This window comes from Carassius auratus, chromosome 38, assembly GCF_003368295.1.
Source record: "Carassius auratus strain Wakin chromosome 38, ASM336829v1, whole genome shotgun sequence".
Taxonomy (NCBI): Eukaryota; Metazoa; Chordata; class Actinopteri; order Cypriniformes; family Cyprinidae; genus Carassius; species Carassius auratus.
In genome coordinates this window covers 20,618,180-20,641,161 of record NC_039280.1, presented here as the reverse complement: position 1 = coordinate 20,641,161, position 22,982 = coordinate 20,618,180, and the positions used below count along the sequence as shown (strand labels likewise).

Below are 22,982 nucleotides of genomic sequence, written 5' to 3'. Positions count from 1 at the left end.
AGAAAGATCTTCACTGAATCTCCACATCGAAGGTGATTTGGTTCAGAAACTTATTTAGTTTAGTTCTGCTGGCTGAAAGTCTCTTCTCATCCCGATAGCAAACACTAAGTGCTCTAAATGTATTTATATGTATTTATATTGTCTGTTGAAAGTGTAGGATCATAAATGTTAAAACGATATTCACATAATCTCATTACATTGTTTGTCATATTTAGTGTTTTTATATACAGTAGTTTGTTTGCTGTTTGTCTCAGTTAATGTCTTCTTTCTCTGTTTGAATCAGAGGGATCTGTTCATTTTACCCGCATTCATGTTCACGATATGTAATAAAATTTCTAGTTAAAATACATTTCTGTTTTTAATGCCAAGTATTCACAGTTGTTCTGGTACTGACCAGGCTGCTGAATTTAGGGAAACGGTCCATGAGAAGGAACGGGAATTAACGGCAAGAAACTGGACAAAACTGGGGACTTAAATGTAGTTGATAAAAAATCTTGCAGCATGATCTTGGATAAACAACTTTTTAAAATGCACACTGTTACTGAGGCCACGCCCCCTTCACGCCCCCCTGTGCTCATCAACATGAACACTAAATATCACAGTGTGCTTCTTGGTAAGTGTTCATGTAAAGTACATTAATATTACAAAACAAATTATAATGAAACTTCCTTGTGCTGTGTAGTGTGCAACTAAATGAGTCTATAGCACTGTACAAACACACACTGACTGAACAAACCATCGACTGGGACAAACATTTAGATGAAGTCCCACACACACACACACACACACACACACTAGAGAGGGATCCCCTGCAGCTTCTCTGAAGACACACTCGCTGCATTTGAAGATATGATATTCTGAATCTATTTGATCTGTGGGCTTAAGTTTAACTAGTAATGAATCCTGTTTGTACAGGAGCTCTCTACCCAGTGAAAGATGGTTTATGAGATCTAAACCAGCCGAAGCTCATACAGACGCACAGACCTGCTCAAGAGTTAGGACACATCGCTGCTTTAATGTCTTAAACATTACTTATCTTTCAACCTTTCATTTATTTGACCAAAAATACAGAACAAAACAGTAATATGTGCAGTTATTGATATATAAAGTAATGGTTTTCTGTTTTATTATACTTTAAAAGATAATGTTTTTCTGTGGTTTTCAGCATCATTACTTCAGTCTTCATTGCCACATGATTCTTCAGGAAACAGTTATGTTTAATATATTATTATTACATGTGATTATTTGTTCAGGCTTCTTTGATGAATAAGTAGGTAAAAGTTTATTTAATTTAAAATCATTAACAATACAATGCAGTACAATACTTTTATTCAACAAGGATGTGTTAAATTAATAAAAGGTAATAGAAAGATTTCTGGTTTGAATAAACACACTTCACAAGTTGAATGTGAGCATATGATCAAACTAAATGTTTATATTTATGTTTGTATATGATAGTTTTATAAATTTACCCAAATTTCCAATGAATTCCCCAAAAATCCTGTAAATTGCCATAAATTCCTGGTAAGTTTCAAACTTGGAATATTTCCAGAATTCACCAAAGTTCCCATGGAAAGATTCCGGATATTTTCTGCCCCATTGCAACCCTAAACACAAATCATTAGCTGAACCAATTTATGAATTCAGGGAAAAAATAATAATAATAATTATTATTGCATTAAATATTTTTTGTATGTTGGTTAATTTATGGCATTAGGCAAACATATTAAACACAGAAGTAAAATTGTTTTTAATTCACATAAAAACTTGTTTTTTATGTATTTTTATTCACCAAGGCACCATCAAAGAGATTTTTAATATGAGGTTTCTATTTGAAATAAACACTGTTCTTTTGAACTTTCTGTTCATCTGTGAATCCTGGAAAATAAAATGCATCACAGTTTCCACACAAATATTGAGCAGCACAACTGTGTTCAACACTGATAATAATCAGAAATGTTTCTTGAGCAGTAAATCATCATATTATTCTGATTTCTGAAGATCATGTGACACTGAAGACTGGAGGAATGATGCTGAAAATACAGCGGAGCATCACAGAAATAGTTTTCTGTGATTTAAATTGTAATACTCTTTTGTAATATAAGAATGTTTTTACTGTATTTTCAATCTAATAAATGCAGTCTCGTGAGCAGAAACTTTTCAAGAAAAAGCATTTTAAAAATCTGACCCCATTCGTTTGAATGTGTTTTAGTATGAATCTGTCCAGTGACCAAATGAACCAAACCAAACCATGCTTTACACCATCACCTTAAAATAAAAACCCAATATGAAAAGGAAAGACTGATAATGGATGTGCTACTTCTGATCATATCATATCACTCAGGGTTCCCACCGTCCTTTGAGAACCTCAGAATATTTTAGAAATGATATTCTGGAGAAAACATTTTCACACAAATATAAGATGTGCAGCCAGTGGCTTGCAGTTACTTACAGTTTCCTTGATCTAGCTCTTGATTTGATTATTATTATTATTATTATTTATGTCTTTGCTGAGAGGTCAAAACACAAGGAACCATGTTGAGATGTTGAGAAGAAATAATCTTGGTTCCTCACAGATGTTCACATTAGGACTGTATTAGTTTTCTCAGAGGATCGCTGAGTGCAGAGAAACATTTGATCTGGAATTATTACAGAAAACACAGACTCACTGAGTACATCTGTAAACACACATTTCTCTGACGAACCCCTTTAAACTCGTCCCATCAGATTAGTCTTCAGTTGATAATTCAGTAGACTTTATTTCTGACAAAGCATCCCATGTTTCGGTAGTGACAGTAATGCTTTGGTAGTGACCACATCACATTACAGAATTTGTACTTTCACAGTAAAACACAATAATAATAATAATAATAATAATAATTGCATAACTGGACTAAAATGTGGTTTATTTCCCCGAAATAAAAAATTATGTGTTTCCTTTTGTCACTACCGAAACAACGATGACATCTTTCGGTCGTGGCTGTTTCGGTAGTGACACTTTTAGATACTTTTAAACCTAGCTCAAAGATGCTAATAAGCACATGCTGAGCTAGCACAGTTCTGAACCGTAGTACACATATAACAACAAGGAAGCCACATCATTTGATGGAAATTAAAATGATGAATCTACAGAGAACAATTCAAAGACAATCAAAGTGAAAAAGGATGCAGCATGTCCCAGAAGTGTTCTAATGGATTTAGGTCAGGATATGTTTCCCCAGACCACCACTGACCCACCACCAAACCGGTCATAGCAGCATAATGTTCTCCACGGCTTCTCCAGACCCTTTCATGTTTGTCACATGTGCTCAGGATGAAGCTGCACAGGGCGCCAGTTCAGGACTGTTTCTCATTGTTTGGTTAGAGACATTCACACCAGTGGTCTGCAGGAGATCATTTTGTAGGGCTCTGGCAGTGCTCATCCTTTTCCTCCTTGCACAAAGGAGCAGATACCGTTCCTGCTGACCTTCTATGGCTCTGTAACTGCCTGTCTCCTGGAATCTCCTCTATGGTCTTGAGACTGTGCTGAGAGACACAGCAAACCTTCTGGGAATGGCACATAGTGATGCTATCCTGGAGGAGTTGGACTCGACCAATCATGGTGTGTGAGAAGCTGAGATCTACAGAGAATGATGCAAATATGCGCACTATTCAGTGGTTCACAGCCACCTTCCTGGAGCCCCCCCCCCCAACACTCCATGTTTCCTTAATCAAACACCGATCATCTCATTAGTAGAGACTCCAAGACCTGAAATGAGTATGTCAGACAAAGGAGAGATGCAAAATGTTCACTTTTATGACCCCAAAATTCTGCGAGAGTGATCCAAAAGCATAAGGAGCCATCTGCTCTGCAGCTATTGTGAATGTCATACAATCAATCTGCACAATGCAAACAGCCAAAACCTGGATATTTTAGGCAATATAGAAATTCTGGCAAGGATGCATCCCATAAAAATGGCCCGTATGGTCACACTATTCATGCTACCAGTAGTGACACTGACCCTAGACGGATGTAAAACTAGTGAAAAACAGTCAGAATAGATCAACAGGGAAATGTCAGTGGCCTCCACCTGTAAAACCATTCCTGTTTTGGGGATCGTCTCTTTCTTGCCCATCTACCTGTTGTTAATTCAATCAACACCAAAGAAGTTGAAACAGATTAACAACCCCCTCTGCAACTTAACTGACCAGATCAATATCCCAGGAGTTTAACTGACTTGATGCTATACTCGGATTAAAAAGTGTTCCTTTATTTTTATTTTTTGAGCAGTGTACATTAAGTTTACTGATATTTTAAATATTATTTTGGTTTTAAATAGATAATAGAAGGATCTTAGATTTGAAATCCTAAATGCTTTTTAAAAGTATTTTTGGTTGAGGAACAGCAGTTTTCACCACTTCTGTAGAATGGCCCATATATTGTTATTGAATAAGAGCGTCGTGCATCAATGCAGTAATGACATTGATTAGTTAAACCATTAATTGAGACATTGATTAGTTAGACCAGTAAAAAAGACATTGATTAGCTAGACCAGTAAAAGAGACATTGATTAGCTAGACCAGTAAAAGAGACATTGATTAGCTAGACCAGTAAAAGAGACATTGATTAGCTAGACCAGTAAAAGAGACATTGATTAGCTAGACCAGTAAAAGAGGCATTGATTAGCTAGACCAGTAAAAGAGACATTGATTAGCTAGACCAGTAAAAGAGACATTGATTAGCTAGACCAGTAAAAGAGGCATTGATTAGCTAGACCAGTAAAAGAGACATTGATTAGCTAGACCAGTAAAAGAGACATTGATTAGCTAGACCAGTAAAAGAGACATTGATTAGCTAGACCAGTAAAAGAGGCATTGATTAGCTAGACCAGTAAAAGAGACATTGATTAGCTAGACCAGTAAAAGAGACATTGGTTAGCTAGACCAGTAAAAGAGACATTGGTTAGCTAGACCAGTAAAAGAGGCATTGATTAGCTAGACCAGTAAAAGAGGCATTGATTAGCTAGACCAGTAAAAGAGGCATTGATTAGCTAGACCAGTAAAAGAGGCATTGATTAGCTAGACCAGGAAAATAGACATTGATTAGCTGGACCAGTAAAAGAGACATTGATTAGCTGGACCAGTAAAAGAGACATTGATTAGCTGGACCAGTAAAAGAGACATTGATTAGCTGGACCAGTAAAAGAGACATTGATTAGCATTGATTAGCTAGACCAGTAAAAGAGGCATTGATTAGCTGGACCAGTAAAAGAGACATTGATTAGCTAGACCAGTAAAAGAGACATTGATTAGCTAGACCAGTAAAAGAGGCATTGATTAGCTAGACCAGTAAAAGAGGCATTGATTAGCTAGACCAGTAAAAGAGGCATTGATTAGCATTGATTAACTAGACCAGTAAAAGAGACATTGAGTAGCTGGACCAGTAAAAGAGACATTGATTAGCTGGACCAGTAAAAGAGGCATTGATTAGCTGGACCAGTAAAAGAGACATTGATTAGCTGGACCAGTAAAAGAGACATTGAGTAGCTAGACCAGTAAAAGAGGCATTGGTTAGCTAGACCAGTAAAAGAGACATTGATTAGCATTGATTAGCTAGACCAGTAAAAGAGGCATTGATTAGCTAGACCAGTAAAAGAGGCATTGATTAGCATTGATTAACTAGACCAGTAAAAGAGGCATTGATTAGCTGGACCAGTAAAAGAGACATTGATTAGCTGGACCATTAAAAGAGGCATTGATTAGCTGGACCAGTAAAAGATGCATTGATTAGCTGGACCAGTAAAAGAGACATTGATTAGCTGGACCAGTAAAAGAGGCATTGATTAGTTAGAGCAGTAAAAGAGACATTGATTAGCATTGATTAGCTAGACCAGTAAAAGAGGCTTTGATTAGCTAGACCAGTAAAAGAGACATTGATTAGCTAGACCATTAAAAGAGGCATTGATTAGCATTGATTAACTAGACCAGTAAACGAGGCATTGATTAGCTGGACCAGTAAAAGAGGCATTGATTAGCTAGACCAGTAAACGAGGCATTGATTAGCTGGACCAGTAAAAGAGGCATTGATTAGCTAGACCAGTAAAAGAGACATTGATTAGCTAGACCAGTAAAAGAGACATTGGTTAGCTAGACCAGTAAAAGAGGCATTGATTAGCTAGAGCAGTAAAAGAGACATTGATTAGCTAGACCAGTAAAAGAGGCATTGATTAGCTAGACCAGTAAAAGAGGCATTGATTAGCAAGACCAGTAAAAGAGGCATTGATTAGCTAGACCAGTAAAAGAGACATTGGTTAGCTAGAGCAGTAAAAGAGGCATTGATTAGCTAGACCAGTAAAAGAGGCATTGATTAGCTAGACCAGTAAAAAAAGAAATTGGTTAGCTAGACCAGTAAAAGAGGCATTGATTAGCTAGAGCAGTAAAAGAGGCATTGATTAGCTAGACCAGTAAAAGAGGCATTGATTAGCTAGACCAGTAAAAGAGACATTGGTTAGCTAGAGCAGTAAAAGAGGCATTGATTAGCTAGACCAGTAAAAGAGACATTGGTTAGCTAGACCAGTAAAAGAGACATTGGTTAGCTAGACCAGTAAAAGAGACATTGGTTAGCTAGACCAGTAAAAGAGACATTGATTAGCTAGAGCAGTAAAAGAGACATTGATTAGCTAGACCAGTAAAAGAGACATTGATTAGCTAGACCAGTAAAAGAGACATTGATTAGCTAGACCAGTAAAAGAGACATTGATTAGCTAGACCAGTAAAAGAGGCATTGATTAGCTAGACCAGTAAAAGAGACATTGATTAGCTAGACCAGTAAAAGAGACATTGATTAGCTAGACCAGTAAAAGAGGCATTGATTAGCTAGACCAGTAAAAGAGACATTGATTAGCTAGACCAGTAAAAGAGACATTGATTAGCTAGACCAGTAAAAGAGACATTGATTAGCTAGACCAGTAAAAGAGGCATTGATTAGCTAGACCAGTAAAAGAGACATTGATTAGCTAGACCAGTAAAAGAGACATTGGTTAGCTAGACCAGTAAAAGAGACATTGGTTAGCTAGACCAGTAAAAGAGGCATTGATTAGCTAGACCAGTAAAAGAGGCATTGATTAGCTAGACCAGTAAAAGAGGCATTGATTAGCTAGACCAGTAAAAGAGGCATTGATTAGCTAGACCAGGAAAATAGACATTGATTAGCTGGACCAGTAAAAGAGACATTGATTAGCTGGACCAGTAAAAGAGACATTGATTAGCTGGACCAGTAAAAGAGACATTGATTAGCTGGACCAGTAAAAGAGACATTGATTAGCTAGACCAGTAAAAGAGACATTGATTAGCATTGATTAGCTAGACCAGTAAAAGAGGCATTGATTAGCTGGACCAGTAAAAGAGACATTGATTAGCTAGACCAGTAAAAGAGACATTGATTAGCTAGACCAGTAAAAGAGGCATTGATTAGCTAGACCAGTAAAAGAGGCATTGATTAGCTAGACCAGTAAAAGAGGCATTGATTAGCATTGATTAACTAGACCAGTAAAAGAGACATTGAGTAGCTGGACCAGTAAAAGAGACATTGATTACCTGGACCAGTAAAAGAGGCATTGATTAGCTGGACCAGTAAAAGAGACATTGATTAGCTGGACCAGTAAAAGAGACATTGAGTAGCTAGACCAGTAAAAGAGGCATTGGTTAGCTAGACCAGTAAAAGAGACATTGATTAGCATTGATTAGCTAGACCAGTAAAAGAGGCATTGATTAGCTAGACCAGTAAAAGAGGCATTGATTAGCATTGATTAACTAGACCAGTAAAAGAGGCATTGATTAGCTGGACCAGTAAAAGAGACATTGATTAGCTGGACCATTAAAAGAGGCATTGATTAGCTGGACCAGTAAAAGATGCATTGATTAGCTGGACCAGTAAAAGAGACATTGATTAGCTGGACCAGTAAAAGAGGCATTGATTAGTTAGAGCAGTAAAAGAGACATTGATTAGCATTGATTAGCTAGACCAGTAAAAGAGGCTTTGATTAGCTAGACCAGTAAAAGAGACATTGATTAGCTAGACCATTAAAAGAGGCATTGATTAGCATTGATTAACTAGACCAGTAAACGAGGCATTGATTAGCTGGACCAGTAAAAGAGGCATTGATTAGCTAGACCAGTAAACGAGGCATTGATTAGCTGGACCAGTAAAAGAGGCATTGATTAGCTAGACCAGTAAAAGAGACATTGATTAGCTAGACCAGTAAAAGAGACATTGGTTAGCTAGACCAGTAAAAGAGGCATTGATTAGCTAGAGCAGTAAAAGAGACATTGATTAGCTAGACCAGTAAAAGAGGCATTGATTAGCTAGACCAGTAAAAGAGGCATTGATTAGCAAGACCAGTAAAAGAGGCATTGATTAGCTAGACCAGTAAAAGAGACATTGGTTAGCTAGAGCAGTAAAAGAGGCATTGATTAGCTAGACCAGTAAAAGAGGCATTGATTAGCTAGACCAGTAAAAAAAGAAATTGGTTAGCTAGACCAGTAAAAGAGGCATTGATTAGCTAGAGCAGTAAAAGAGGCATTGATTAGCTAGACCAGTAAAAGAGGCATTGATTAGCTAGACCAGTAAAAGAGACATTGGTTAGCTAGAGCAGTAAAAGAGGCATTGATTAGCTAGACCAGTAAAAGAGACATTGGTTAGCTAGACCAGTAAAAGAGACATTGGTTAGCTAGACCAGTAAAAGAGACATTGGTTAGCTAGACCAGTAAAAGAGACATTGATTAGCTAGAGCAGTAAAAGAGACATTGATTAGCTAGACCAGTAAAAGAGACATTGATTAGCTAGAGCAGTAAAAGAGACATTGATTAGCTAGAGCAGTAAAAGCCTCTCAGATGTGCAGACAGAGTAAAGCACAGTCAGGTCCAGTGCTGAACCTCAGATCAGACACAGTACGGCTTTTCTTTACATTACTATCTGAAATCTAACAAACAGTCTAACTATTTCAGTTACTTTCATGTTACTGACCAAATGTGTAGTAAATGTTTTCAACTGTTAATCATGGTCAAACATGTAAAGCGGGCAGCATTAATCTGACAGTAACTGATTACTTCAACAATCCTTCATCACTTCAGTCAAGATTAGAATCATTTAATTTAAAAACACAGACTTCAGCAGCTCGTTTTGCTTTGTCATCGATCTGAGGTTAAATACAGATTTAAAACCATAACGAGAAATAGTTTAATAGCTATGATAGGCTGTCTCATATTACTGAGCAGTCCCTGCAAGATATGAAAGAAATCAATCATATCTGTATGTGTGTGTGTGTGTGTGTGTATTCAGATGTAACCCCGTGTAATCATTAACATTTCCATAAGTAACTCTTATTTAATTACACATTTGTTACTGGTTCACTGTATCATGTACATACTATGTACTTATTATAGTAATTACAATAACTATGTAATAACTAGGTACTAACCCTGAACCTAGCCCTAAACCTAACCCTACCCCATGTAGTTACCTTGTGTTACCAGAACTTTCTTAGATAAATACACTGTAAGTACACTATAAGTACATGTTAGTACACGTACTGTAAAATAAAGTGCAACTCACTTCATTGTAAGGTGTCCTTGTTACAGTGTAGTTACACATTTAAGTACTGAGTAATATTAGTTAACCACTTATAGTTAGGGTTAGGATTGGGTTGGTCTTAGGGTTACCTGCATGTAATTATGCAGCGTGTGGACTCAGAGGAAGACCAGGGTTTATTTCAGGTGATGTGAGGGTCAGAGAGAGAGCAGTGCAGGTCTCCTGATCTCATCATCTGATATATCTGATATATATATATATATCTGGAGTGGTGCTGTAAATGACTGGCAGAAGACTGAACGCTGAACATCAGATAGATGTAATCAACCCCATCAGACAGAGTCCAGGACTGAAACGCTGTCTCAGGTTCAGCTGAACTCCAGACTAATCTGATCATGCTGATGGACGAAGGCCTAGCTTTCACCTGCCTTCTCCTCAATCACGCTCTCAAAGCTTCCTTCACTAAATATCAAACACCTTCCCTCTCTCTACAGAAAGCTGCACAGATCAGCAGTGTTCACCTGGGATTGAACAACCAGGGTTTCCATCAGGTCCTGGAAACCAGTGTTGCATTGCTGTATTACTCAGACTTCTCTCAGATCTGTGTGATATGAGTCGTGGTGATATTTCAGTCTGTTTACAGTAAGGTGTTCAGGTTGGCGTTGAACATGCTGTATAATGCAGGAGTTAGTCATTCAGTCAAATACAGCAGTCATGAGATCTACACACGAGCGTGTTCTGCTGATTCTGTTAAGAGTGAGGACTGAGAAACAGTGATTGCCAGAGGTGGGTAGAGTACCCAAAAACTGGACTCAAGTAAAAGGAAAAGTACTTCTAGAAATATTTACTCAAGTAAAAGTTAAAAGTACTAGTCTGAATACTTACTTGAGTAAGAGTAAAAGAGCATCGGATAAAAAATCTACTCAAGCAGTTAGTTACTAGTTACTTTGGGTCATATATACTGAGCCTATTTTTATTTAGATATATAGATAAAATGTGTGTATAAATATATATATTTCATCAGCCTTACTCCAGTCTTCAATGTCACATAATCCTTCAGAATTCATTCCAATAAGTTGATTTACTATCAGTGATGTTCTTTTTATCTTTCTATTCATCAAATAATCCTAAAGAAAATCTCACAGGTTCCACTAAAATATTAAGCAGCAAAACTGTTTCCAGCACTGGTAATAAATCAATATATTAGATTTATATTTTGAAGGATCATAACTCTGAAAACTGGAGTAACAGCTGATGAAAATTCAGATTTGCATCACAAAATAAACTATATTTTATAGTATGTATTATATATTTATAAATAACCTCTGACACAGAGAAGAGTGAAAACCCCTCACATGATCATTAAGTTACTGAACATCTGAACATAAACCAAATACACACTGACAGATCTTCTTCTGTCTGCATGCAGAAGTATATTTTTGCAAGCGTAAATATTGTGGAAATATCATAATTAATTGTGTCTAGGCATATGGGGGTCGTCTTGTGACACACAAGATTTTATTTTCATTTTTATTAGAAACATTCCCAGACACATGAACTATATAATGAAATATCTCAATTCTCACATTTCATAGATTGTTATTAATGATAATATGCGATGGTCAAAGTAGCCTAATTATGTAATTTATAATTTATAAAACCCTGTCTGTTTACTTAAGTAACAGATATAGGTGTCATGCCATAACATATTTTTAATATTTTATATTAAATGTGAATTTAACATTGAAAGTTAATGTGATGTAAAAACTGCTACTAATCTTTCATTGTTCAGAAAGAGAGCAAATAACAATTACATTATTAAAGATTATTTTTACTGACAATCTAGAGTTAATTCAGTCTCAGAAACTCCCATTAAAATCACTGAAACTGTTAACACTGTGAAATCAATATCTTAATTATAGATTCGTACACACATCTGTACTTTGTTGTGTGATCAAGCCTTCGAACAGAGTTGACTCAAAAGAATGAATAATTCGCGAATGGGCATCGCTCATTCCCCAGAGAAAAGTAGACGGCGCGTTTGGAATAAACTGAAGCATTTATAACATTTATTGCATTAAGATAAAGTAATGAGAGGAGCGTTGCCCACAGTAACGAAGTAAAAGTACAGATTTTTCCCAAAAAAATTACTCAAGTAAGAGTAAAAGTACCCACCTTTAAATATACTCTGAATAGTATTAGTTGCCCCAAAAAATTACTCAAGTAAATGTAACGAAGTAAATGTAACTCGTTACTACCCGCCTCTGGTGATTGCTGAAGCCAGAAGCAGCTGTGTGTGAGGAACAGCATTGTCTCTCATTTCTGTGAACTCATGAATGTGTGTCTGCTTCCACATGAGCGACAGACAGCTCACACTCGCCAAACAAACACATGTAATGTGACCGAGACAGAAGTGTGTGGCCTGTGGTTTGTAGTTACACTGATAACGAAGGCTCGTGTGTGACATCAGACTCGTCACACAGGATACAGACCTCATGATTGAAACAAAAAGTTGCTATTTCAGAATTTCCAAACTATTGTAATTTTCAAAATATACATTTTCCTAATGTGTTTTACTCTAAATCTGTGAGAAAATCAAAGCCATACATTTAAACAGGTTGTGTTCCAAATTTGAGGTTGATATCTAAAAAAAAAAGTGATGGTCCATCATCCAGCAAGAAATGTCAGTTAGACAAGCTGAGATGCGAATAGCTACCGTCGGATCATCAGGATGGAATGAGTGTCATCAGCATAGCAGTGGTATGAAAAGCCATGTTTCTGAATGACAGAACCTAATGATGCCATGTAGACAGAGAAGAGAAGTGGTCCTAGAACTGAGCCCTGAGGCACCCATCCCTCATACTGTCGATGATGTTTATGACTATGACATATCATGAGCTCAGGTGAGGTGAACACAGTTTCCTCATACACTAACAGACCAGACCTGCTCATCAGCTCCTCACACTCGTGTCACAGTGATGGAGGAGCAGCTTTAGGAAGCAATGATCTATCAGACCTGATCAACAATTAAGAGCTTTTCATTTCATTGTGCAGACATCGGGACAGCTTTCATCACAGCAATCAGAACTATCATTGTTTTAAACATTGCATAAACAATACATAGTAGTTTTATAAAAATAGCTGTAGATCCAGTGTTCAAATGTCTTCATGATATACATATATAAATTGATTTCATATATTTCCATTCAGAAAAGATGCAGCAGAAAGCGTAAAAAAAAAAAACTGCGATAATTTCTCCATCATGAAGCTACTAAAATGTTTTGCCTTTTCCACAGAACACAGTAATGGAGAAAGCTCACTTGTAAAAAGCAGATTAATGTTACTGAGAATCACACATGAACGAGAGCGACAGCAGCGTTTGCTGAGCCTCAGGACGAAGACGCTTGTGTTCCTCCTCTAACATTGTTTTCTTTCTCTTGTTCTCCATCAGAGAGAATCATGGTCTGAAGACTGAAGACCAGGCACATTCCTACAATCTCCTGCCATGAGAAACAGGCCGTTTCTCTCTCTTTTGTAACCCTCATGGACCCTCAGCAATGAAAACAGAAAATAGGTCCTTTTCCTTGAATCAAGGAAGCAGAAGGAGTCTTAGAGAAGCTGGGTCTCGTCTCACTCCCTCATGATCACCGCTGCATGTGTGCTGCTCATCTGACCTGCAGAAGACACCCGAGCAAACCCTGAAACACCAAAAACATAAGGACTGAGTGTGTGTGTGTGTGTGTGCCAAAAGACAGTGTTACTCCTGTGTGAACGCCACATACCGCTTCATTCCTCTTTTCATAAATTAAATCAATGTGATAAACTTCAGGACGGCTGTCTGATTCTCATGCACTACACAATCAGAACGAGAACGTGTTTGTTACAGAGATATCAGATAGTCACTGATTACATGTAATCTGGATGACCTAATCAGATTTTGTTTTTAAAGTACTTCTTATTAGATTAAATGACATTTTAAAATATTCGTAATCAGACTACAGTTACTTTTTTTATGGATTACACTAATATATATTCACACTAAAGCAATTATTTAATCATAATTTATTGATTCTCTTTTTCATTTTTCTTTTTCAGCGGTGTACTCTCTCTTAAGACCAAAATCACTGTTTATGAGTCATTCTATAACTACTGGTACGTCATGTCCATGGACACATTATCAAATTTAATTTTAAAATATAAAAAAAAGTTCAGTAACTTTTCACTTTCAAAAACAATGATCACTTTTATATCAGGGGACATTTCTAATTAATTTAATACAAAACTCAACAGAGTTTTATTTCTTATAAATATTTGTCCAAAAGAATCATTAAATTGTGATAAATGCATTTAAAAAAAATATTTACCTGAGAAAACATTTATAGTCATTCCGCTATCGCTGACTGTCTGGTGCCATCTTGAGACTGAATATACTGAACGTGTTACAATGGAAGACTTCAGCATTCATTTCAACATATATGGTAAAAACTAATCTTTTTAGCCTTGTAATAAGTGGGATAATGTACTTCTAATATATCCATAAACCCCTTCAGGCTATTACAAGACTCCTCTGTTTTGCGTCGGGGTCCTGATCACCTGGCGGGCTTTATTCTGCGATAATAACCAGCTGGATGTACATTATCCCACTTCTTACACGGCTACTTGCCACAAGTTAATAATTAGAAACAAAATATTGATTTGAGTTGAAATATTGGAACGCAAAGCTTCCATGAACACAGAAGTTGTAAGCGGTAAGTTCAACTAGATGGACATTCAAGGAAAACCACTTACTACACAACATTTCACCTCAAATTACAAACCCGATTCCAAAAAAGTTGGGACACTGTACAGATTGTGAGTAAAAAACTAATGGAATAATTTACAAATCTCATAAACTTATATTTTATTCACAATAAAGCATAGATAACATATCAAATGTTGAAAGTGAGACATTTTGAAATGTCATGCCAAATATTGGCTCATTTTGGATTTCATGAGAGCTGCACATTCCAATAAAGTTGGGACAGGTAGAAAGAAGAGGCCGGAAAAGATAAATGTACACATAAGGAACAGCTGGAGGACCAGTTTGCAACTTATTAGGTCAATTGGGAACAAGACTGGGAATAAAAAGAGCCTCTCAGAGTGACAGTGTCTCTCAGAAGTCAAGATGGGCAGAGGATCACCAATTCCCCCAATGCTGCGGCGAACAATAGTGGAGCAATATCAGAAAGAGAATCTGGAACAATCTCTGTGTGTAAGGGTCAAGGCAGGAAAACCATACTGGATTCCCATGATCTTCAGCTCTTAGACAGCACTGCATCACATACAGGAATGATACTGTAATGGAGATCACAATATGGGCTCAGGAATACTTCCAGAAAACATTGTCCGTGAACACAATCCACCGTGCATGAGTGTGTGTGACATGAGCAGCTTACACATCTGGAAAGACACCATCAATGCTGAAAGATATATCCAAGTTCTAGAACAACATATGCTCCCATCCAGACGTCATCTCTTTCAGGTGTCACAACCTTTTTGGAATCAGGTTTGTAATTAAGGCAATAAAAATTTAAGATGAAAAAGTTTTCAAATCTTACCAGATTGTTAGTTATTTTATAATCCATTACAGCGTACAAAACAATGGTAGCAAAATGATTGCAGCTGCGTTTGAATGGAACAAGAGAGCGAGTCCGCAATACAAGGATGACATTAATAATTGTACACCATTTTGAATTGAGTTTTAATATTTTATTAGCTAAAAAAAAGCAAAGCTTCCACCAATTAAAAACTGTTCCTGTCGTGACTGACCAATCAGAATCAAGTATTCCACAGAACAGTGTAATAATCCGAGATAACAACCAGCTGAATGCAACATTATCCCTTACATATTACTAATCAAAAATTAAATTTTGATATATTTATGGTAGGGAATTTACAAAATATCTTCATGGAACACGATCTTTACTGAATATCCTAATGATTTTTGTCATGAAAGAAAAAATTTATCATTTCAATCTATACAATGTATTGTTGTCTATTGCTACAAATATCCCTGTGATACTGATGACTGCTTCTGTGCTCCAGGGACACAGATGTTATTTATGTATGTCACTTATGTTACTTGACAAAAAGTAACCCAATTATGCTTCCTCAGCTCCACTGACGCCATCGAGACCAAAAACAGCTTTCTCTCACCAACAGTACATAGCTACACTTATATGGTTACAGCGCACAGGGCTGTGATTGGTCCAGCCTCACATCAGACGGCTGTGATTGGTCAGAGCCAGCGGCGCTGAGCACAGAACAGCCACGTCCTCATCGAAATTCATTCGTTTGGGTGATTTCAGATAGAGATACTGTATTTTAATAAACTGTTATTAAAATACATCAAAACAAACAGCAATCCTTAAATGGAGCAGTTTTTTAACCTAGATAAAATATTGGAGAGCTGCAGTACTTTTTAGACTGTCCTCCACGCGTTCTCGCTCCACAGACTCCACTTCCGGTTTGATGGCGGTTGTCAAACAGCGTCACCTGCTGTACTACTCACAAACACACCTCAGAATGTGTTATTCTGTAATTATATCACTGTACTGTCCTATGCTTTATATTTATCTAGTGTTTGTCAGAGAAATGCATCAAGACGATTGTAACTACTACACGAGACTATAATCCATAATAACACTTCCTCCAGTGAAAGAGATTAGTTTAGATCTGTTTAAACTCTGCTTGATCTGTGCAGATTTCTCTCCTGATTCAGACCAGAACACTGTTTCACTGGAGGAAGTGTTATTCTGGATTATAGACTCTATGTGTTTGAGTTAAAATCATCTTAATGCTGGATGTGTTTCATCTTTTGTCTTCTCCAGATGTTCACTGATGGACTGGAGTGCTTAGGACATTTGGCATTTCAGAAAGTTAAGAGAAAAAAAAAACTTTTCACGTACAGAAATTCTTTCTAGTATTTTTATTAAAAACATATTAAATTTTAATAATTCAGTGCTTGGTAAACACAAGTTACTCTCTCTCTCTCTCTCTCCCTCTCTTACTTTTAATAATAATAATAATAATAATAATAATAATAATAAATAGCTATGTCTTAATGGTATTGTCTGTGAGCTCTGTTACAGACAAGGCAATGTGTAGAAATAATAAATCATAACAGGATAAATCATTTTGGTTTCATTATTCCTTACATTTCCACACTTGACACTGAGACAGTATTTCACCTGTGCAAACCTGAATAAATAAAATAAAAAAAAAGGTCTTCACAGAACCATCAACTTATAAGATAACTTACATTTAGTAATTTAGCAGATGCTTGCTGGAAGCAATCAAAATCAACACAAAAGCAATGATACACAAGTGCTATAACAAGCCTCAGCTTAACGTAGTGCACTATTGTTCATCTGAAAATGTATTATACAATGTCCAGTTAAAAAAAAGCATCTTGATACACCACACCTGTGAGGTGGATGGATTATCTCTGCAAAGGAGAAGTGCTCACGAACACAGATTTAGACAGATTTGTGAACAATATTTGAGAGAAATAGGCCTTTTGTGTACATAGAAAAAGTCTTAGATCTTTGAGTTCAGCTCATGAGAAATGGGGGCAAAAACAAAAGTGTGGAATTTAAAATTTTATTCAGTGTACAACGGACTTCAGCCACAACCTTGGATTAATATATTTACATTTACATTGATTCATTTAGCAATCACGTTTATCCAAAGCGACTTACAGATGAGGACAGTGGAAGCAATCAAAAACAACAAAAAGAGCAATAATATATAAGTGCTATAACAAGTCTCAGTTAGGTTAACACAGTACACGTAGCATGGGATTTTAAATAATATAATAAATAAAAAGAAAACTGATAGAACAGAAAAATAATAGAGCAAGCTAGTGTTAGAGCTGTGGTTAAAGACAGATGTAGTTCTTGTGAAAATCATGAAAAAAATATAAATAAAATCATTTTTAAAATAACATTTATGTGGTTTTGTTCACGTGGCTGTTTACAGAAGCATGTCAAGTTTTGGTCAGGTGTTTTTTAATGATATGATGTCATTACATTGCAGTCTTGCCGCCAGCCAATCACTGCTCTGCTGACTGTGTTAGAGGATCCATCTACACCTGCCCTTCACAGGGATCACCTGAACACTGGTCTTACATTACTTCATCCAGAGATTTGATTCAGATTCTTATTCATTTGAAGATTTAGATCAGCCAGAGCTCAGTAATCAGGGTCCCTGTACAATCAGGGTATCTTACGATCATCTGTGTTTTATTGGGAGAATTTATTGCAGAGAACAGTGTTGGGGTAGCGCATTACAAGTAACATAAATTACATGATCAGATTAAATTTTTCAAGTAACTAGTAAAGTAATTTACAAGAAAATATCTGAGTTACTTTTTCTAAAAAAAAGTAACACCTGTTACTTTGTTTTCTCATTAATGACAAATCAGAAGTACAGCGGCGTTGTGTGTGCTGTGTGAACATGATGTAGTTCTAGAATAAATGTGAATGTGCATTAATTCATCCCGCTAAAAAAAAAAAAAAAAAAAAACTAATTTGGTATTCATCACAAAGAATCAAAACAGTGGAATAAAAAATCTGTATGTGACGCAAACCTGCAATAATTAAATGTTAAATAACACAAATGTATCTAATACCACTTTATTAACTGATGTCTTTGTTGCTGACCTTTGATGATACAGTTCAACCATACTAATAAGCAAAAATGACTTTAGATAAACTAACAATTGTGCTTCATTGTTGTTTTATTGCTGCATTTTGAACCATCTGGAGGCGAGAAATGGTTGACTGAGGAAGGCCCAAATACAAGGAGTTGCAAATGCGATGTGATAAAAGCATGAATGACCTTCTCCAAATCTTGAAATGACAAGAATGATTTAAGTTTAGAAATAATCCGTTGTTGATAAAAAAATATTTTTAACAACCGAATTTATTTGCTTTGTTAAACATAATTCAGAGTCTAAGATGAAGAAAATGAGGGCAAATGATTGCCAAGTTCCTTAATAAGCCCGTTTCTCAATTTTGGGGGACCAAAAAAAATAATTTCAGTTTTGTCTTCATTAATTTGGAGAAAGTTAGTTTTTAACCATTTCTTGACATCATCAAGACAGTCCAACAACTGTTGAATGGAATCAGCAGCTTTCAATGGGATATACAACTGGGTATCATCAGCGTATAGATGAAATGAAACATTGTGTCTAATAATATTCCCTAATGGAAGCATATATAAGTTAAAAAGGAGCGGGCCCAAAATGGAACCCTGAGGGACACCACTAATAATAGGAATTGAAGAAGAGAAATTTTTTCCCAATGATAAACTGTAAAAAAAATGTACTGTAGAATTATGTTAATTGCTGTAAAATGGATTACAGGACATTACTGCAAAGCAAATTACAGTTAATTGCTGAATGTGAAATACAGTAGTTTGTAGTATTTTTTACAGTAATATTTAATTTCACTTGTTTATTTTACAGCAATATTTTGTAATTTCACTAAAGTACAATATTTACCTGGCAAAAAAAAGTTTCCAATAAAGGCCTGTAAATACCCCTAAATACAATATGATGTTGTAATAATTTAACAATGAAATTGCTTTAAAGAATAATTTTAACAGTAAACTATAAAATACTGATATAAATGCATTATCATGATCTCTATCTTAATACATCTACAAATGAATAAAAATCAAGTAAATGATGTTGCAAATAAGTATTTATTAAAACTGGCAGAAAGACATTGCAAGGCTTTTACTGGTAAAATATTATCATAAAAATAACATAGCATCACAAATATATATTAAAAAAATTAGCCATATTCAGAGTAGAATATTAACTTTCTTTAAAAATTAAGGTCAATCAACAGAATTTGTATAATTTGTGTAATTTTGTATATAAAAAAAATGTTTTAAAGGGATTGTTCTCCCAAAAATCTAAATTATGTCATTAATAACTCACCCTCATGTCGTTCCAAATCCGTGAGACCTTTGTTTATCTTCGGAACACAGTTTAAGATATTTTAGATTTAGTCCGAGAGCTCTCAGTCCCTCCATTGAAGCTGTGTGTACGGTCTACTGTCCATGTCCAGAAAGAGAAGAAAAACATCTTCAGAGTAGTCCATGTGACATCAGAGGGTCCGTTAGAATATTCTGAAGCATCGAAAATACATTTTGGTCCAAAAATAGCAAAAACAACGACTTTATTCAGCATTGTCTTCTCTCCCGTGTCTGTGTGAGAGAGAGTTCAAATCAAAGCAGTTTGTGATATCCAGTTCGTGAACGAATCATTCGATGTAACCGGATCTTCTTGAACCAGTTCATCAAATCGAACTGAATCGTTTTAAACGGTTCACATCTCTAATACTCATTAATCCACAAATGACTTAAGCTGTTAACTTTTTTAATGTGTCTGTCACTCCCTCTGAGTTCAAACAAACCAATATCCCGGAGTAATTCATTGACTCAAACAGTACACTGACTGAACTGCTGTGAAGAGAGAACTGAAGATGAACACAGAGCCGAGCCAGATAATGACTCGTTCACGAGTCAAGAACCGTTTCTGTCAGACGCGTCCGATTCGTGAACCGAGGAGCTGATGATACTGCGCATGTGTGATTCAGCGTGAAGCAAACCGACACACAGAGCGTCTGAACTGATTCTTTTGGTGATTGATTCTGAACTGATTCTGTGCTAGTGTTATGAGCGCGGGTAAAGCGAATGCTTGAATCAAGGGCAATCATCGCCAATGACGCCATTACGTCGAGCGCAAAAGAACTGGTGAACCGTTTTCTTCAACCGGTTTATTGAATCGAACTGTCGTGAACGAGTCAATGTGAATTCGTTGGCTACCCCGGTATGCTTTTATCGTTTTCAACATGTTTCTTTAAAGGATCTGGGTGATCTGGTAAACCAAATGAAAATAACTTCCACCTCACTTGATGTCCTTCTCTCAGAGATTATATAAGCATCTTTCTCTGAAATTGGCCCCAGTATCCAAGTATTGATAAATTCATCTTTGGATGCTGGGTCAGTGCCAAATTGTTTTAAGCATGCTGTTGTTCAACCTTTGCTTAAAGGGGGGTGAAATGCTATTTCATGCAAACTGAGTTTTTTACACTGTTAAAGAGTTGGATTCCCATGCTAAACATGGACAAAGTTTCAAAAATTAAGTTGTATGTTTGAAGGAGTATTTCTGTTCCAAAAATACTTCTTCCGGTTTGTCACAAGTTTGGGAAAGTTTTTTTCGAGTATGGCTCTGTGTGACGTTAGATGGAGCGGAATTTCCTTATATGGGTCCTGAGGCACTTCTGCCGGAAGAGCGCGCTCCCGTATAGCAGAGCACTGAGAGCACAACAGACTTCACTGATCAGAGCCAGAGCGTCGCCAAATGTCACAAAAGAAGTGTGTTTTTGGTTGCCAGGGCAAGACAACCCTGCACAGATTACCAAAAGAGAAACAGCATTAAGGGACCAGTGGATGGAGTTTATTTTTACAGAGCATCAACGGAGTTGTGCAAGTGTTTGTGTTTGTTCCCTGCATTTCGAAGATGTTTGTTTTACAAACAAGGCCCAGTTTGACGACGGATTTGCACATCGTTTATTTCTTAAGGATAATGCAGTCCCAACGAAAAAGGGTCACGAACGTGTGTTGGAACCGCAGGCGGTGAGTAAAACTGCTTCAAATATCTCTGTGTTGTTAACTTAGCTATCGGCGCGTAAGCACATCAAGTAAACAACATGCGATGTTGTCATCAAACTGCACTTTCCACATGTACAGCTTAACAAAAAACGATAAAGTGGAACTTAGTCATTTTCCAAAACCGCTAATCAATTATATACAGTTTCAGTACATACCACATAGAGACGTCGTTTGCTGATGCTGCTCTTGTTAAATTTCAGCCTCTGGATCTGATTCTGGATCATAAATATACGCTGAATCTGACTGTTAGCCATGGTTTGTTTTGGATGTTTTTTCCCTCACAGTAATGTCACAGCTTCCACACGCTCTCAACACAAAAGCCTACTGGTGCTCGTGATTCTTTAGCTCCGCCCACACGTCACGCCTCCAGCCGCTCGTGTTTTTCCGGGAAAAATCGGTACAGACTACATTTCTCTTATGAATATAATAAAACTAAAGACTTTTTGGAGTAATGAAGGATGCAGTACTACTCTATAGGTACTCAAGATTAACAGGATATTGAGTGAAGACGAGCATTTCACCCCCCCTTTAAGAAACAGGGTTTGGATGAGGGTTCTTTAAATAATTATCACCCTGTCTCTGTCCTTCTTGTCAAAGTTGTAAGAGAAAGTTGTACAGACTTTACATGCATTTACACAGCAATTACAACTGTATAATGAAATAAGATTAATGTTGTATACAACATTTTTAATATAGAAATATGAATAAAATGAAATGATACTATGATTAATTCAGGAATGATACACCACTCTGTGCGCTAGCATTAGCGTTATTTTCACGTTGCAGGCCTGTTTGATGCTGGGGTACGTTGTGGTCAACAAATAAACAAAAGACCGCTTCACTCAACACTGAGCAACAAACAAAAAAATAAAAATACCTTGAACCATCCAATCAGAAGAGCGTGTTTCACCTCACGAGGTTAGATGTCCGTCCACTATCGCGGCGATTTCCTTAAGGCCAAAGGAATTCCGAGCACTCACGTTAGCTCACAAGTCATCTGTAATCATCTTCATCTGAAACTGCCACGAATCCTCACGCTGACGACTCGCCAACTAAACACACAACCCATCCGAGCAAGATAGACACTGTTCAGTCTCTATAATTAGTCCATTCGCTGCATTAGTAAATGGAGGCTGGAATTAACACAACCAGAAATATTTTGAGGATAAATAATTCTTACCCGTCTCTGTAGTATAAGTTTCTGTTCTCATTCCGACAACACCGTGACTACATAAACTACTGTAACACATTATAGCATTAGTTACACTATATATTTTGTGAAACAATATAACACCAGAGGATCGCACGCTCTTCTCCCTCTTGCTCTCCCAATTCTTCCTCGTTCAACTTTGCCCTCAATTATTCCCGCCCCCTTCACCTTAATCTAGAGCACTGGTTCTCAACCGGTGGGGCGCGCCCCCCCGGGGGGGCGCCAACACTCTCCGGGGGGGGCGCGAGCAGGCTACAGGATAGGAGGGGGAAAAAAATATATTTTTTTATCACTAAACTACTGTCATAAAATGTATAGTTTTGTATATACATAACTCCTGAATAAAAATTAAAATGTGTTTGGACTGATTTAAAAAAGTTTTGAACAAATTTGATTGGTTTGTCGATAGTGAGCGCAAATGCAGGTGATGAGGTTTTATTAAGCGAGTCATAGAGTCGTTCATTTTAAACGATTCGT

General features: G+C 36.7%; 1 protein-coding gene across 7 annotated transcripts in view; it reads left to right on the top strand.

Moving 5' to 3' along the window:
* ccdc88ab (coiled-coil domain containing 88Ab) overlaps window positions 1–13,396 on the top strand; it is a 59,892-nt gene extending 46,496 nt beyond the window's left edge. For 4 of the 7 annotated variants that reach the window (XM_026224702.1, XM_026224700.1, XM_026224699.1 and 1 more), the window contains one exon: window positions 1–347. This exon is cut by the window's left edge. The gene's annotated coding sequence lies outside the window, so the exon portion shown is untranslated. Of the gene's footprint in view, window positions 348–13,019 lie in introns of those variants that run through there. The other 3 variants (XR_003277802.1, XR_003277801.1, XM_026224703.1) reach the window with 1 other exon arrangement.
* Window positions 13,397–22,982: the final 9,586 nt, after the last annotated feature.